The sequence below is a fragment of the Lynx canadensis genome, chromosome C1, assembly GCF_007474595.2.
Source record: "Lynx canadensis isolate LIC74 chromosome C1, mLynCan4.pri.v2, whole genome shotgun sequence".
Taxonomy (NCBI): Eukaryota; Metazoa; Chordata; class Mammalia; order Carnivora; family Felidae; genus Lynx; species Lynx canadensis.
The window spans coordinates 196,909,114-196,928,484 of record NC_044310.1 but is presented as its reverse complement, the minus strand read 5'-3'; the positions used below and the strand labels follow the sequence as shown (position 1 = coordinate 196,928,484).

The window sequence follows — 19,371 nt, the reverse complement described above, 5'->3', positions numbered from 1 at the left end:
ACTGCCCATCTGAATATCTCAGGAAAGAGATGAGGCACGTTAATTACAGGAGTTATTCTTCAGTTAACAGACTAAAAGTAGTTCTCTCAGAGGTCATTCTTAAAAAAAAAATGTTGCCCTTCAAACTGCTATGGGTTGTTAATGATGTAAAATATGTTTCTTGAAAATACAGCTCAATAATTTGCAATGATGATTTAAAAATCTAATTGGATCTTTATCAACTAATTCTCAGTAAGTTAATGTAACTGCTAATTATTATTGGTGACATTTAGAAATAGTGAAGTCTAATTTTGCCTTTAAATTATAAAATTTAAGGCTATATTTATAGAAGCCAAATTATAATACTCATGAGGGGACATCTCCAATAGTATTGTATGTAGAGAGAGCACCCATTAAATGATTAGAGATAGCCTAGGATTCATAGTTGGGTACACAAGTTGTACAGTGGCATGATCCTAGTTACTTACTATTTAATCATATTAAAAGTAACTGAAGAGCAAATAGCAAGTAGCAGTGAATTACACAGAAACATAAAATTGTGTGTTACTTTTTTAAGGTTACACATTGGAGAAACATGTTGAAAATTATAGTCTAAAATAGCTTTGTTAATAATACACTTCTATTTGTATTTCTTTTTTCTTTTAATTTTTTAACATTTATTTATTGTTGAGAGACAGAGAGAGAGAGAGAGAGAGCGAGTGCATGAGCAGGGGAAGGGCAGAGAGAGACGGAGACACAGAATTGCAAGCAGGCTCCAGCCTCTGAGCTGACAGCACAGAGCCTGACGCAGACCATGAGATCATGACCTGAGCTGAAGTCAGATGCTTAATGGACTGAGCTACCCAGGCGCCCCTCTATTTGTATTTCTTAATAAGCATAAACATTAAGGCCATTGGATTTTTTATTTTTTCCAAAAAGGCTTTATTACATAGAGAGGGGAGGGGCTCAGTCCTTCTTGGCTGCTGCTTTCCGCATGGCTGCAAGGACATTGCTCAGCTCCTCTCTCTTCCTCTTGGTGCGGATGTGTCCCCAACCTTTTCTTGATGAACTTAAGAGCGAGCTTGTCCTTGGAGACTTTGAGCAGCTCCATAGCTCTCCTGCTCGTAGGGAGTGAAGCCACACACCTCTTGGATCATGTCCCCCACGAACTTGGTATGCTTGGTAGGGTGCCCACAGTGGAGGCTGTGCCTAATCTTGCTCATGTTCTTGGTTACCTTCTGGCACTCCTTGAGGCCCACAGCCATAGGGTAAGTGCAGAACCATGGCTCCTTAATAGCTCCTGCGGTGGAGGGAAGGCCATTGGAAATTTTATTTCACCTCCTTTTAGGGAAAGCCATCCCTCAGGGTGATACTGACAGAGAGAGGAAGATCAAAATAAACAAATTTCCTCGATTACTACAAGACAGTAAAGTGTTGTCTTTCCATGATTTTTTATTAAGTTCAACCATCAGAAATTAGTCATGGATAAAACATCCTTGGGGCACCTGGATGGCTCAGTCGGTTGAGTGTCAGACTCTTGATTTCAGGTCAGGTTCATGAGATTGAGCCTCAGTTTAAGCTCTGCACTGACAGCACAAAGCCTGCTTGGGATTCTCTCTGTCCCTCTCCTAGCCCCTTTCCTGCTCTCTTTCTCTTAAATAAATGAACTTGACAAAATCATTGACTTATTAGAGTCAAAGGAGACAAAATAAAATATATGAGACACTAGATGATAGATGTTACAGAGAATAATAAATTAAAAAAAAGCAACGAATGTTGGAACATTGAAATTGTAATTTTACATAAGGTCGTCAGGGAAAGACTTGCTGAAAAAGTAGCATTTGAGCAAAGATCAGAGGGAAGTAAAGAAGATGGTAAATCTTGGTGCAGGCTAGTAGAACAGCAAGTGCAAAGGCCCTGTGTTGGTTGTGTTAAAGGAGGTAGTAAGAACTGTGTGTGTGGTGGGTAAGAATATGCAAGCAATGGGGTGCCTGGGTGGCTCAGTCAGTTAAGCATCTGGCTCTGGATTTCAGCTCAGGTTGTGATCTCACGGCCCATGAGATTGTGCCCCATGTCGGGCTATGTGTTGGCAGTGCAGAGCCTGCTTGGGATCTTTCTTTCTCTCCCTTTCTCTTTCCCCTTATCCTGCTTGTGTGCACTCTCTCTCTGAAAATAAACTTATTTTTAAAAATGCAAACGTCATTAGAGGTGGGGTTATGGAGACAGCAGGGGTAGGAAGGCATGTAATAGACTATGGATTTAATTTTTAGGCATATGAAAAGTTATTGTTCAGTTCTGAAAAGTTGGGTGACCTGATTTGACATACTTTCCATACTCTGGCTCTTTGGTTGAGAATAGACTGAAGGAGGTCAAGGGCAATAATCCAGGTGAGAGATTGTGTTGACTTTGTTGAGAGTAGTTGCAATGGAAATGAGGAGTGGGATTCTGGATACACCTTAAAGGTAGAGAATCTGGAGGGTTACTGAGAAACAGGGTGCAGGATTTCAAAACAAAAGAGGAATACAAGATAATTTCAAGAGTTTTTATCTGAGGAGGTGGTAGGATAGGATTGCCATCAACTGAGGTGAGATGAAGGAGATTGTGACATTTGCTGTTTGGGTGAAGTGTAGACCATGAGATCAGGAGTTTACCATGTCATGTTATGCTTAATATGCTACCTGACATCCTGAAATGTTAAGTACACAGCTGGATATATAAGCCTGGAGTGCTGGGGAGAGGTCTTTCAAAAAGGGAGCCATTAATATATAAATTTACATCCATAAATCCGGATGACATCATCAAGGTATGAGAAGCAATTAAGCCCACAGTTCCTCCCAAGCAAAGGCAATGTGGGCAGGCAACCACATCTTTTATCATTTATACTGACATAACCAGAGTTGGAGACAGAAGGTCATTAATCAGTGCCTCAATTTCAATCTCTGTCTCCTTATTTTTCTGCCTTTCTCTCTCTGCCCCTGTCTCTTAATCTTTGTGTCTCAGAGATCTCTGTTTCTATCCACCTTGCTCCCTCCCTGCCTTTCCCCTCTTGCTTTGTCAAGATAAGATTAAACCCTTTTAGGAACTACTCTGTTAGTCATTGTCTTAGCTGCCTCACACTAAATAAGATTGTTGGATGGGATCTCAAAATGCACATAACAGGATTAATAGCTAATTAATCCTATTTACTAAGCATCAGCATTTTTATGGCACTTATGATCCTGATGACCAAAAATAATAATTCTAACATATATGATTTGTGTTTATAAGAAAATAAAATGCTTTGATTTTTTTGTATTAATGACATAAAGTGAAAATTTTTGTATATAGAAGACATACAAAGTAAATAAAACCTACAAAGAGACATAATTGGCTTTAGAAGGTGATTCTTTATTTTGAGTAATTTCTCTTTATTTGTAGGTCTTATGTAAAAACAAAAAGAAGCTATTCTGGCCTAAATACAATTAAATGTATACAAAGTATAGATTTTAAAAATATGGCTACTAGTTATATGTCATGTACACAGTTTTTGCAAATGCAGTTCTCCCTTAGGTAAAACACATCCCATATCTGTGTATTAGACACAAGTATTAATATAAGAAAAAAAATAATGTTTAAAGCCAAGATACATAATAAGTACCAGGCATGAATCTACTTTCTTTCATAGGCATAACTTTCTTTGAGGCCAGTAACCATGTAGCAACTCGAGATAAATTTATGTAATATGGAACAAATAGCTGCCTTCACTCAACAACAGCCTTATCTGTCTATCTGCCTGTCTCTCTGTCTGTTCATCCATCCATTCATCTACCTCCTTATTTACTTTTGTTTTCATTATAAATTAAATTTCTGAAACATTTGATATTAAGTCGAAATGCGACACAAAACAAAACAGAATAAAACAATTCTTCAGAAAGGCTTTCTATGAATTACTGAATCTTAGAAGTATGTTTTTAATATTTCAGTGGAATTCCTTTCACGTCCTCAAAATCATTAAGTTTCCTTTTAGTGGAAGTGCATTAAATATATATTTAACCTGTTAGATTTTAGCAAAGCAGATGATTTAATCTGCCCAATATTTACCCAAATGGTTCGTTCCTCTTTATCTCTTTTTAAATTTTTTTTTTTCAACGTTTATTTATTTTTTGGGACAGAGAGAGACAGAGCATGAACGGGGGAGGGGCAGAGAGAGAGGGAGACACAGAATCGGAAACAGGCTCCAGGCTCTGAGCAGTCAGCACAGAGCCCGACGCGGGGCTCGAACTCACGGACCGCAAGATCGTGACCTGGCTGAAGTCGGACGCTTAACCGACTGCGCCACCCAGGCGCCCCCCTCTTTATCTCTTTTTAGAGCAATGGTGCAATTCTATGAGTGAATGAATTCCATTCTTTTGCTTCCCCTCCAAATTAATGGTACAGAGTCAAAGACAAGTTATGATAGATATTATTATTGATATTATTAAACTATTAATGTCATTAGTTATAAGAACCTGCTAACTCAAATTATACTTAATAGTTTTAAATTGATTTACAATTTTCATATTTTGTTTTAATTACATTCCACAACTGGGAATTTGTCAGTGTATTTTAGTCAAATATTAGAAAGTATTAAATATGGCGAACAGGCTCCAGAACCAGACCCATGCAGATTTGAATCTAACTACCGTAATTTTATCTTGTGTTCTTTAACAAGATAATTATCCCTCTGTGCCTCAGTTTCCTATTCTATAAAATGAGAATAATAAAAGGACCTGTCTGAAAATACTGTAAAGGAGAAGGATGATAATTCTTATAAAGTGTTTATTATAATGCATGGGGCAGATTAAGAGCTTAGTAAATGTTGGCAAATGTCCTATACAATTTTGGGAGAGGACGATTAGTTTTTTAGAACATGACCATCATTTCTGCTATGCTCATCTACCCAAGCCTATCGGATCCTCGGAAGATGTAAGGCTCCACAACTTAAACAATTCTGGCTTTGCATTTCCACTCAGTGGAAGGCTGATGTGGGTGGATAATTATTCATGGACTCCTCTACTTTCTGGGTTTTGTTTAAGTTTATCCACTAATCCGTTTGGGAACCTACAGTAGGAAATCAGAGTGATAAAGGATAGAGAGGCTGGGTATTTGTTTCCTTGGTTTCCTCCCTGTGAGATCTTTATCTGTGTTCTTCAACAAAGGAAGCCGACTCTGTGAGACTCCTTGCTCTGTATATTTCTCTTCTTTGGTTTAGTTTTGTTGGGCCTGGGGCTGATGCCAGCACAGAGGAGCTGGTCTCATTCCCACACTATTCTTTGTTATTCCCCTGTACTGCTAACAACTTTATAAATGAATAATTTTTATATTAACTTTCTTTGAATTATCCTAATTTGTTTGTGCCATCTCTTGGTTGCTAGGACTTTCATAAATTGGGGAATAAACAAATAGTCCCCTGTACCTAAGCCATTTCCTAAAAGTGCTGCCTGGGAGGGGGACTTGGGCTACTCCATCTATATTGCCTGAGACTTCCCTTCTCCTCCCAGATTTAGTGTATTTTTTTTTTTTTTTTTGTCTCTTCTCTTCTTGATACTAATGTGTGGGCTTCACCCTAAATCCTTTCACCCTCCCTCTGGTTTAATCTCCCCAATGGTTTTAAAGTTTTTAAAGGCAAATACCAAGAAGGGAGTTATCTTTGGAAACCAGTGAGTTAAGGGAACCCAATGATCTAGCTATTTCCTTGGAGTTAAAGGAAGAAAAATATAGTGTTTATAAAAGATAACTTGATTCCTAAAAACATGAATTAAGAGACAGGTCTAATTACTGTGTATAAGTAATTTTTTTTAAAGATTAAATTAAAATTAAAATAAAAATTAAATTAATAAATAAAATTAATAATTAAAATAAATTAAAAAATTATGTTTAAATATATAAATATTTATATATTAAATTAAATACATATTATATATTTAAGTGATATAAATATAAATATATTGTATATAAATATATTATTTCCTTTATTAAAAAACTTTGCCCAGTTTGTAAGTCATTCTTGAGCCCATAGCTTAATGAAAAATAAAGATTCCACAAGAGATTTGTCAGTTATTTTTATACTGTTGCAAAGATAGAGCTGATTTATCTAAGTAAGATTGAAATCCTATCTACTATATGCATTTCCAACATAAAGGCATTCTTGTTCTAAGTTCTGTATTTATGTTATAAATGACTTCCAAGTAGTTTAAAAATTATCAGACCCATACAAATGAAGCTTGTAGAATTTGCTATTGCCCTCAGTCCCTCTTTCTCCTGTAGTTTTTCATGCATCCTACTTTTGTTCCCATTTCACTAGGCAAACATTAGCTTGTAGCTTATGCACCCAGTGCCCCGTCCCCCCCCCCCCCCACACAAAGGCTGACATTCCCTGAAAAATTAAACAAGAGGGACCAAGCAAGAAAGGACAATTTCTTATAGGTATACTGCATAATTTCCAATAAGGCTCACTAATATTTCTTTTAGTCTCTGGGTCCTCAAATCATTGCTAGTTTACCTACTTACAAGAGAATGAAATATATTTGTTGGAAAATGAAGTGAATTATATGATCAATGATATTTTATTTCATAATAGAAGTTTTTATGGTGTTTTTCCCAGCTGACATAAAAAGTATCCATACACTGCAAAACAATCACAAGCACTCACAATTATTCCAATACTTATTGTCCAAATTAGAAGAAACTAAAGATAAATTTGAAGGCTTAAGGCCAAATATGCAGTGGAGAGACTGGATACCTTTAAAAAATATATATATATATTTAAATTCAAATTAGTTAGCACACAGTGTAGTGTTGGTTTCAGGAGTAGAACCCAGTGATTCATCACTTACATGTAACACCCAGTGCTCATGGAAAGGGGGTAGATTTTAAAACTAGTGCAACTATTTGTGTGTTGGTTTTCTTAGGTCCATGCACCAGGACTGACAATATGATAAACTGTCATTTCTACCTTAAACCCTCACCCTTGCCTTTCATTTGCAAATGAGCAAGCAAGTGGCTTGTTTTTAACACATGGACCATTAACTGCCTTCTTCTATTTGCATAGTAATGATAGTGAACCAATGGTGATTTACTGCTTTAACTTGTATCATAAATAACAGATCATTTACGCTGCTAATTACACTCATTTCCATATCAATAATGCATTCTGGGTTGGGTTGGACTACTGCATTAGAAATGGAATGGAATGACAAATTGATTCTCCACTAAAATGATGTAAAACAGGTATCTATTACAAATAGATACTGTTAAGTAATGTAGATAAATACAAAAGACATTTTTATACACTATCCTGTAACTTGAAACACCCAAAAGTATAGAGATTTATCAGAAAACTATTGTCCCATGTAAAAGCAAAAGTGTTTAACTGTTGTTTATATCTGTTGAAGTCTGTCAGCACTTTTTGACTAGACTATCATAATCCTGAAACCTTTGTCTCCTGTTTACATTATGGGTGGTGGGACAATTAGCTTTTAGCTCCTATTATGTGACCCTAAACTGCACTCACAGTCTGCAAGATATTTTTAAAATATAGGCTTTGCTTCAAAAGGGGTGATCATGAAAGTTTGTGAATAGGTGGTACAAACTCATTACTTCTAGAGAATCATCAAAGTTCATTCAGTAGATGCCTTATAGATCAGTGATATTACACACTCACACATACATTGCCTTATAGATCAGTGGTGTTACACACTCTCACATATATTGCATACTCATCATTAATATAAAAGTTCCTCAGAGTTCCTCTGTGTGTGTGTGTGTGTGTGTGTGTGTGTGTGTGTAGTCACATAAAGAGAAAGACAGAGGGAGAGAGAGGGAAAGGAAGAGAGACCCAGAAAGAGTGAGATGAGATTTTTTTGAGAGACTAATAAAATATCAGCTTCTTTGTTTCAGCCACAGAATAAAAATATTAAAACACATTGAAATACATAATTAGAAGAAAATACACTATGAAAATGGACTAATTTGTACAAGCCATAGCCACAGTATTTTTAAAATAATTAGTTTAATATACATTTGGCAATAAAATGCAATCAACAAGTAACTACAACATCAGAAATTATAGTTTGAGATTTGATTTAAGCCCTCTAGGAAGAGTGATGTCACACACTTAAAAATGGGGAACAATGACAAATAATATATTTCCAAAGTTGTTAGAGTTTAAAATACTTCATAAAGAAGTTCAGACAATGTATAAATGAACATGGTGATGAAAAGTCTTTGATTGTAATTTTTGACACCAAAACATTTCTGAAGATAAATGTTTTAATATGTGAAAATTGATTCAGAAGAAAACTTTATGATTATAATTGAACTGAGGAGCTAATAATTCACATGATTAGGTGACTTATACAGCATATCAAGAATTTGATTATTAAGACAGCTAGTGGACAGGGACAAAGAAATGAAAAATATATAAACTTTTCTGTTCCTCCAAATTGTTGTTTAAATGATGGACATCAACGAGCAAGAAAATGCTAGGAAACATTAACAATAGAGAATAAGCAGAGGGTTGATGGAGGGAGGAGGACAAGGGATTAAGAAGGGCTACATTCAACTGATGAATGGATAAAGAAATTGTGGTTTATATACACAATGGAGTACTACGTGGCAATGAGAAAGAATGAAATACGGCCCTTTGTAGCAATGTGGATGGAACTGGAGAGTGTTATGCTAAGTGAAATAAGCCATACAGAGAAAGACAGATCCCATATGTTTTCACTCTTATGTGGATCCTGAGAAACTTAACAGAAACCCATGGGGGAGAGGAAGGAAAAAAAAAAAAAAGAGGTTAGAGTGGGAGAGAGCCAAAGCATAAGAGACTCTTAAAAACTGGGAACAAACTGAGGGTTGATGGGGGGTGGGAGGGAGGGGAGGGTGGGTGATGGGTATTGAGGAGGGCACCTTTTGGGATGAGCACTGGGTGTTGTATGGAAACCAATTTGACAATAAATTTCGTATATTGAAAAAAAAAAGAGGGGCTACATTGGGATTAATAAGGGCACTTGTGATGAGCACTGGGTGATATATGTAAGTGATGAATTACTAAATTCTGTACTTGACACCAATTTTACCATATATGTTAGCTCGAATTTAAATAAGAAAATAAAAAATGGTAGGAGAAGATAAATGAAACACAGACACTTATCTTAAAAGTGTTATTCATTGACAGATTAATTTATATGTAGTGAAATGATGCAGATACATAGGTAACCAAGAAAAAGAGAGAAGTGGAGTTATGAATTGCTAGTAAATTTAGTTTTCCTCAGATGTGAATAATATTTCTCCCTGAATCAATATTACTTTTTATACTATAATATTTATGACAAAAATGCAATTAAATTTTATTTTAAAATATAAATGTATTTTATTTTGAGGAGGCTTTTTGATGTTATTGTTTTAGAAAACAACTGCCTAGTACTTTGGGAGAAGTATGCAATTACTTTATAATAATATATTGATTATTGGAAACATTTTATAAGGATACACTCACATACACACATATACATACGTACACATTATGTGTCAGTAGATTTTTTAAAATTTCAATTTCAGGGGCACCTGGGTGGCTCAGTTGGTTAAATGTCCGACTTTGGCTTAGGTCATGATTTTGCAGTTTGTGGGTTCGAGCCCCACTTAGGGCTCTGTGCTGACAGCTCAGAGCCTGGAGCCTGCTTCAGATTCTGTATCTCTATCTCTCTCTGCCCCTCCCCACCTTGTGCTCTGTCTCTCCCTCTCTCTCAGATATAAATAAACATGAAAAAATTTAAAAAAGTACTTTCTAAAAAATAAAAATAAATAAAATTTAAATTTAAATTAAAAAAATAAATAGTTAAGGCATTCAAATTATTCAAAATTCAGGGTGCCTCAGTGATTTAGTCCATTGAGCATCTGACTCTTGATTGAGGCTCAAGGCATGATCCCAGAGTCCTGGGATTGAGCCCCCCATTAGGCTCTGCAATGAGCAGGGAACCTGCATAAGATTGTCTCTCCTCAGCTCACTCACTGTCTCTTCCTCTAAAATTAAAAAAAAAAAAAAAAAAGTTGAAAACTCAAAGGTACAAAAGAAAACTCACTCTTTGACAGTCCTCCCCTCACCCCTGTCTTTCAGCCACCCAATTTTAGTTTCTATAAATGATAATGTTACTATTTTCTTGGATATCCTTTCTGAGACACTCTATAATATACTTTTATATAATTACACATATATAGATATATTTTTCTTATTCCGTTTTCACACAAATGATAACATATTGCAAATTGTGTCGTACCTTCCTTTAAAAGATATAATATGAAGACTGTTCCGTATCAGTAAATAAAATTATTTTTTTTAATATATGGGTAAATGTCAGTATCAAACTAAAGGTTATTAAACATTGATTTTCTTTAACTTCAGAAGATTTGAGCTGATCAATAATGAGGTAGATTTATAAGACTAAATTACATTCTTGAACTTAGTATTATAATTATTTTATAATGACCTTTTCAAGAAAGCTTTAAAAAATCTGCTTACATCTTTAAAACATCATATATAAAAGGCAGATGTGACCATGAATACCTGTATTCATATTTCTGGGCAATATTTTTTCATGGGTACATAGTTAACATTAGCTATCACCTATCGGATTATTTTTCTATACATCATAAATAAACATAGGTCACTGTCTCTGGTAGAATAAAGTGATTGAAAAATTGATGTATGTCTTTCTGCTTACATTTTTCGTTCTGAAGACAAGTAAAAATTTTATTATGGACATAAGTAAATAAGGTATTTGTGATTTCTGTAAGTATATATTGAATTTCTCAGCTGTTTGTTTCATAGCAGCACTACTTCTACAGCAGGACAATCTAGGTGCTAACCTAAGGCAATCTGGCTAGGTAAGCTACAACTATCAGTAGAGGGCACAACTATCAGTAGAGATTTGTTCTAGTAACAAATCAACTTGTTTTGTGTAGCAAGTTTGAGTATACGTATTATTTGATGCATGACAGTGGAGATACATTTTAGGATATCACAGGACCTTCTTATTTTTATGTAGCCTTGAAAAGTTGTTCCCTTCTGATTGGAAGTGGGAGGAGAGCAGGCTTTTATGATCATAGATGCACTATACTCATTTCTTATGGATGTATGTGGTTTAGCTGAATGGAGGGTAATTAGAAGAATCAACAATAATAGCACAAAATTTCACTGATGTGTCCTCTCTAGTGTCCGGAATAGTCATTATTGTATAGCCTAGGCAGTGCTAGATAGAGAGTAAGTCTTCAATAAATATTTATTTAATAAATAACAATCTACAGATTTGAAAGTAAAAACAAAGATTGTCTTTTTGGTTCCAATAACTAAGTAGGCATTTTAATCATAGGAAGGCCTGTATGAAACCCAAGGAGACAGTGGGAGTGGGGAGGAATTTAAAGATGAGTTGTCAAAAGATATCTAATAACTATGAGGAAAAAATTAAATATGATTAATAATAGTTGTAGTTGAGAAGAATTATGGATTATATTCTAAAATTTGTTATTTTTAAACATTTGATCTTATGTGATTAAACACAGACTGCCAAAATGCTATTTAGATTTTAATAATATATTTTGGTGATTAAAAAAATACTATTGAGCCAATCAGGACTACAGACAAATCTTCCCATCAGTAGTTCAAGTCACATGGTCAAGTAAGTGTCTGTACACACCTAGTGAAAATGTACCTTAATCAAAGGTTCTCTTTGCCCAGCATATCACCTTTTAAAAAATTGAATACACAAAACGAAAGCTAAGAAGAGAGAGCACCAAATGCACAGATTTTAAAGAATGTTAAAAATAGATGCACGTGCAGAATTATAATTATTGTTAGTTTGCCTATGCTGTGTAGATAGCAATTACTTAGTATTAATCATTTTCACATATGTATTTGTACACTAATCCAGAAGCTCACAGGCAGATATCCCACATGTAGGTAAAAATAAGTTACATGCATGCCATACTTACTTCATGCTCCTACTTGCAGTGTGAACTGAAATTGATCGGTATGTCATTTTCCCAGTATAGATGAATGTAATATTACCAGTGGTCACCAGCTCTTGACTACTTGCTGAACTTTATATATGGTCTTCTCTCTTTGCCTCAAAGGTGATACCTCTTCTGTGATTCAGATTGACACTGTCAGCTTTGGGCACCTTCTGATGTCACTTTCTAAAAGACAGTAGCTAAATTACAAAACTTTAGTTGAACACTGCATGTGGTGACTGTAATATGTTTTCTGTCCATAGGATTGTTTCTCTTAGTATGCTTATCATCTGCATTTGCTTGCAATTGGGTTGTGTTTTTATTTGCTCTCCTCATAATTATCTCTGTGGAGTTAAGTATCATGAATATTATTATATCAGTAGCTCTATTCAGTACTTATTTACTCAGATTATCTTAAATTTTTGACAACTTTTGTTTCCCTTACCTTCAGAGACATGTCTAGTAAGAAGTTGCTGCGGCTGAGGTCAAAGGGGTTGTTACCTGTTTTCTCCTCTAGGATTTTGAAGGATTCCTGTCTTATATTAGGTCTGTCAACCATTTTGAGTTTGTTTTTGTATATGGTGTAAGAAAGTGGTCTAGTTTCATTCTTTTGCATGTTGCTGTCCAGTTGTCCCAGCACCATTTGCTAACGAGACTTTTTTCCATTGGATACTCTTTCCTGCTTTGTCAAAGATTAGTTGGACATACATTTGTGGGTCCAGTTTTATTCTATTCCATTGGTTCTCTATTCTTTTTCATTGGTCTATTTGTCTGTTTTTGTGTGTGGTGCATCTTTATAGCATATTAACAGTATTTGACCTAGAAGTCTTAGCTCAGAGTAGAATATACATTTGCAGGAAGCAAAAAGACCCCTAAAAATAAACAAACACAAAACATTATATGATAGAATATTGCTATGATCAATCCATTCTTTTAGCAAGCGTTTATTGAGCCAGGCACTGTGCCATGTGCTAAGTATACCCTATGCCCTGACCTCATAATGCTTGCCATCTACCTGGAAAGAGAGCCATTTAGCCAGTAAGTGTGAGGTATGCCATGAAGGAAGCCCGATTGTTACCCTATCATGCTCTTTGTAATACTGGAAGGGTAGCTTATTAAGAAGTCTAAAACAGGACTTCAGAAATAATGAGACTGTACTTCTGAGTAAGATGCAGAATGGAACTTCTATAAGAAGGAATGCTTAAAGTGAAAAAGCAAAAACCGTGACTGGGAAGACAAAGACCTTTGTGGATATAATTGAGACTTTTGATTTGTTGAATGGGAAGACTCAAGATCCCATTCCCTATAATTAAAGCACATTATGTATACATTTGAAGAGGTAATTATAAGACCTTGCCAAATGAGTTAAAATAATTTAATAAATATATTTATAAAGCAAGAAATTAAAGTATTTCCCTAAGATTTAAATTTCATTTATATTGAGCATAATGGTAGGCTGGGCATAGCTTGTCATTTCTAACATACCAAACATTAGTTTCTAAGTGGAAAATTAAATTGTGCAATATTGTATTTACTTCTTGAAACTGTTTTCAAGATACATTAATATATAAGAATATATACTTGACTATATTTTTGGTGAATAGTGTATATAATATTTCTGAAATTTGGATTTAGGTATGAATGTTATAAAATAGAAATATCTATCATGATAATCTATTTAGGTATTAAGAAAAGGCATGAATGTCCGATATTCTCAGAACTTTTTCTGAAAGCTCACTAGATATTTTAGGTTTCATAATGTATTCAGTAATATAATTTTTATAACTTTGCACTTAGACAAATCCATTTTAATGTAACAGATATTTAAGAAATATATTGAACAAAATAGTGTAAATAAGTTAACTTACATTTAAAATTTTTCTTTTTAATGTTTATTTTTGAGAGGGCGGGGAGGGGCAGGGAGAGAGGGAGACAGAATCCAAAGCAGACTCCAGGCTCTGAGCTGTCAGCACAGAGCCCGATGTGGAGCTTGAACCCATGAACCATGATACCATGACCTGAGCTGAAATTGGATGTTTAACCGACTGAGCCACCCGGGTGCCCCATGTGAACATTATATTTTAAAGTAGAAAACACAAAAAAGCTTTCCTACTAGAGCCAGTAATAGTGTCGTAATGCATGAAATTTTACAAAATCACAAATATAATCAATACTCTGGGTCCAATTAACTTTAGAACAGGACACTGATTAATTCCGTTCTAGGTATGGATTGATTGCATAATATATTCATGTGTCTTAAATCATATTATATAAAAGTGAATAAGGTGCATTTCACTCCTCTAACACATAGCAAGTCCTTGAAAATTAAGTGAGAAATTGGAAAATGAGTAAGTGAATCAATTAAATTATTAATGAATTTCAACTCTTTAAAAGAGGATCTATTATAATACTATGCATTAAAGACAAATATTTGTACGTGCACTGACATGTATATGTTTTTATGCACCCACACCCAGTATCTTAAAATTACAAGTAATATGAATGTTGCAAACTGAATGTTTATGTCTTCCCCAAAATTCATATGTTGGAGCTCCAACCCCCAACGTATGGTCATTTGGAGTTGGGGACTTTGGAAGGTTTGGATGAAGTCAGGAGAGTGGTCCTTTCATGATGGGATTGGAACCCTCATAAGAAGACGAAGAGACAAGAGAGCCTGCTCCCTTTCTTCCTCTCCCTCCACCTGTGCATATGCTAAGGAAAGAACCTGTGAGCACCCAGTGAGTAGACCATCTGAAAGTCAAGTAGAAGGCTTTCACTGGCTTTCCTGGGTGGCTCAGTCAGTTAAGTGTCTGACTTAATTTTGGCTCAGGTCATGATCTCAGGGTTTGTAGGTTCAAGCTCTGCACTGACGCTATGGAGCCTGCTTGGAATTCTCTGCCTCCTTCTCTCTCTGCCTTTTCCCCATTCTCTCTCTCTCTCTCTCTCATAGTAAATAAACATTTTTTTTTAAAGGTAGAGGGCCCTCACCCAAAACCAAATCTCTCAGCACCTTAATCTTGGACCTCTCAGCTTCCAAAACTGTGAGATATCAATGTCTGTTGTTTAAGCCACCCATCCTAGAATATTTTGTAATGGCAGCCCAAGCTGACAAAACAATGTCTAACTTAGGATGGAGAATTATTTAAAGTCAAATCCATCTTGTCTTTTTTGGTTTATCACCATGTTTGGTATGATTCTGAAGAAGTTCAATCTATGGGTACCTACATACATAGTTCAGGTGCCTGCAAATTTCCCTGTTTAGTGTGTTTATCTCCACTACTTCTAAAAGCAGGGCAAATATTTACTCTTTGCCTCCCCTTTGCATCTAGTTGCAGTAACTGCATATCATATCATTAGTGTCACTTACAGATACTGGAAAATCACCTGTCTGTGCTGAAAGACACTATAATTTTGAAAGGTCAGTGCAAGTTTTCCAATAGCAATTTTGGATAGATGCAGAGTGAATTTTGAATGTATTCTTACAGTTACAAAATATGAATCTATAGTAGAGTTTACACAGTAAGTTATTAAATACTGTTTGAATAAGATATAGGCAAAAAGAGTAGCATATCTTGTTTCTCTACATAAAAGAAAGTAGAAGTACTGCTGTTTCTCTGAAGCTTTTGTATTGCACTGAAATTCAATATTTAATAATCTTAATTGTAATAAACTAAACTGTGTAGGATTATATTAGGGAGCTAATTCAAGGTAAAAATACCACAAATACCAATTGTCCAGGTAATGCTTGCCTTACATTAAAATCTACCTAAATCGTTTGCTGCCATGAGCTCTGTGTGGTAGGTCACTTAAATTTCTTAAATAAGAAACTATCTTCTAACTAGAGCTTACTTAATTAGAAATCTAGGGGAAGTACAATTCATTTTAATCAAAAGCATTTTAAAGTTACTAATTTAGTATATTTGAAAATGTTTAATTCCTTTTATCCTTAATTAATGTCATGTTTTTTTTTGTTTTCTTAATACTTTAACAGTTGAAGAAAACCACATCTTTTTATTTATGAACTATAATTATGATATAGATTTTGATTTTATTTTTTTAACAAAGGCAGACTCTCTTCATAGAAAATGAAACTGGTGTGAAAATTGTTAGACTTTTGGCTGGTAGAGAATACATTGATTTGGACTATTGTAAATAACACTCTTTAAACTACTCTAAATTTTGTATTTAGGCATTATAGTGTAATTAATAAGTTTGGAGAACACTAGAAATGTTATTAACTGAGTGAATTACACTGGAAATTGCCAGGAACTAGACTTTATCACACTAATAAGCAATTCTTCACATACCATTGATACATTTAACACTAAGATGGTGGAAATTTGTCGGCATGCTTTCTCTTATTCTTTTCAGAGGAGTGCCAATTTAAATTGAAGTATATCTCATTTCTATGTCATTAAGAATAAGTAGCCCTCAGGAAAGATCCATTATAATAAGTGTGTACTAATTGATGAAATGATAGATTAGGTTTCAAAGATATAGGGGAACAATAATTTTCGTTGAGAACTATTAAAATTTCAGTGTGGCTTGGCTTTGACTATCCAAGTTAATTGTTAAGCTTCAGTTTGCCATTACTGATTTTTTTTTCTTTCTGATTTTCATTTATTTATTGAGTTCTTGTTTTGTTAATTTAAAACAGCATAAGAGTAAGTGAAGTAGACAATTTTGATTCTTTTCCATTTAAGAAATCAAAAGACATTGCTGTATATGCCACAAATTCTTATGGTTAAAACAGTATGGAATAAATAAATTACTAAAATATTTATCTAATATTTAATTTAACTAGAAATACATGAGATAAGTCTCAAATGAACTTTTAAATTGGAATGATAGTATAATTCAAAAACGAGGCAGATAAAATCCATCTCCTGACTTTTATCTTGGATGCTAAATTTTGAGAATTTCTTATAAAGTGTAAATCTTTTCTTCCCCTTCTTTAGTTAGTATATTTTTCTTATATGTATATTCGCTGTAGAAAATCAATTTATGATACTATCTTATCAAAGGCCTTATCATGAGAATTTGGATGAAAGGATGTGGAAAACATCCTTATTTAGCAAATAAAGTTGCATTTGATGAAATTAAGTATTTAAATATGCTGATATTATCTTCTGGATTTGTCAAGCTTTGAAATGCTGTGAAAAAAATCTGCCTTAAATAAATGAAAGGTAAAGGAATAATTATTACTGAGGTGTGCCGATAGACTACATTAAAGGAAGAATTTGCTTGCTCAATTTCTGTAGTGACCCCAGACTACACATATATGTCAGTAGTATGCTGTATTGCTAATAATGATGTAAGATTTGAACGTGGGTATTTCACAAAGTTCATGTACATAGATCAGTTAATTTAATCTTGTCATGGTTTTAAAAGCTTTATTCATATTTTATGTGAATGCATTATGTGAGTTTGAATGATACAAGAACAAGGCAGTTTGAAGTTCAGGAGTTTTAATTCAGATATTATAGATATTTATTATCTTTTTCAATGTAGGCAGAAAAGATCCTGAAAAAGAGCAAATGTTTCTGAACCACTTTCCTCAGGGTTGCGTCTTTTCACAAGTCTCCAATGGTGTGAGCCAGATCTCTCCAGTAAAGGAATAAAAGGATTTTATGAACAGTACACTATTGTGAGTTTCTATCAAAGGCAGGAAACTGGAGAGGTTGATGTGTGTCTTAATTCCCCAACTTCTTGTCCTTGCTGCCATGTTTTCTACAGCCTGGTCATTTTGATGTGTCAGATAAATAGGTATGGGTGGACCCAGTGGGAGGGTAAGTTTCCATTGATTAAGTTGGCAAGGAATAATGCTTTAGTAAAAACTACCTTTGTGTCTTTTGCAATTCTATTAGTAATACAAATGAAAGTCAGTAGGAAGTTTTGGTGATGGTTCCATGCATGGCTGGCTTCATGAGTCTGTAATCTGTGTAGTTGCACAGGGCCCTGTGCTTATAAGGGCCCCATTTTTTGTTGTTGCCATATTGAAATTTCTAATTTGGATAAGGGAGCTCAGATTTTCATCTTGCACTGGACCCCACAAATATTGTATGGTCCCGTGGTTAATATCGCAAGTTGAATGGAAAAAAGAAATCCTGAAGTTCTTGCATGTTGCTAAATAAAGCCATATCTGCATTTGAAATCAATACTTAGTTTATTAGTTCAAAAAAGAATATAAACATCATAAGAAACTCAATTTAGAAAAAAATTGGTGTGGTGCTATTTAACCAGGCGTTAATATTCATATTTAACCTATTATTTTCTTTTTATTTTGCCCTCAAACATCAGTATAAATCAATGATATACACAGTATATCATTGTCTTCTGAGTAATACATTCAGTGTTGTTTAGCTGTGTATATTATTTTAGTCTCCAAGTAATTTGGAAAGTCTCTTGTTTGGTATTTATATATTTTCCATCCAAATAACTCTGTGCTACTAGTACTATCCTTTATTTACTATATTTTCCTACATTTCCTAGATGTTATTCTCTTCAGCTGTATGGGATGAAAAATTTGCAAATACAAATACACGGCATTCCAAGATATGTGACACAGACTAAATGGAGCCCTATGCGAACTCTTTTTACGTATGGTACTACTTTCATTAAATTTATTGTGTTTTTAATGAAACCTAGGAAGGTGAGCTAGAACTAATTTCAGACAAAGGAATACTCTCTACACCTAGTTGTAAAATAGGCATTACAAAAAAAAAGTAAGTGGTTAAACATGTACCTTTTTCCTGAATCCATTTACACAGCCAAAGTATTTCCTCTCTCAGTTCTTGGGTCATTTGTTCCACTTCTAAGATACCAAAGTAGGTAAGTGACATTTGACAGGAAAATTAGGCTCCAGACCTACTGCAGTGGGATAATGTTCTCATCATACATGTTCCCAAAATCATCATCAGATTCAGTTTAATAGATTGAAAGACTCATTTGTTGTGAAACGAAAAAAAAAACCCACAAAAAAACGTGTTACTCCTAGTTGAATTAGCACTAGGTTGGCAGAGCTTAAGGCAACTTTTGGCCTACTTTGATGTTTGGATTCAGTTCTGTGAATGTTTATTTCAAGCCAAATGTCTAACTAGACAGAAATCTGTGCATGTAGTCATTTATTGTGACAACAACTACATCATTAGACAAACCAGTCTGGTCACAGACTATGAGTTAGCCTCCATGTCTTCAGCCAGCTTCCTTCTGTGGGATCCAATTTAAATCAATTCAATATGCTTTCTCGTTTAGATTCATATGAGACAGAAAGCTGGGGGGAGGGGGCGGGAAGTGCTACACTCATTTCTAATTTGTGCATACTGTAGGTCTAGGAAGGAATTGTTAAACTTCATATTTTTATTCAGA

At 34.6% G+C, this 19,371-nt stretch overlaps 1 pseudogene; it reads right to left on the bottom strand.

Moving 5' to 3' along the window:
* Positions 1 to 904: 904 nt before the first annotated feature.
* The window catches only part of LOC115519908, a 170,972-nt pseudogene continuing 152,505 nt past the window's right edge, over positions 905 to 19,371 (bottom strand).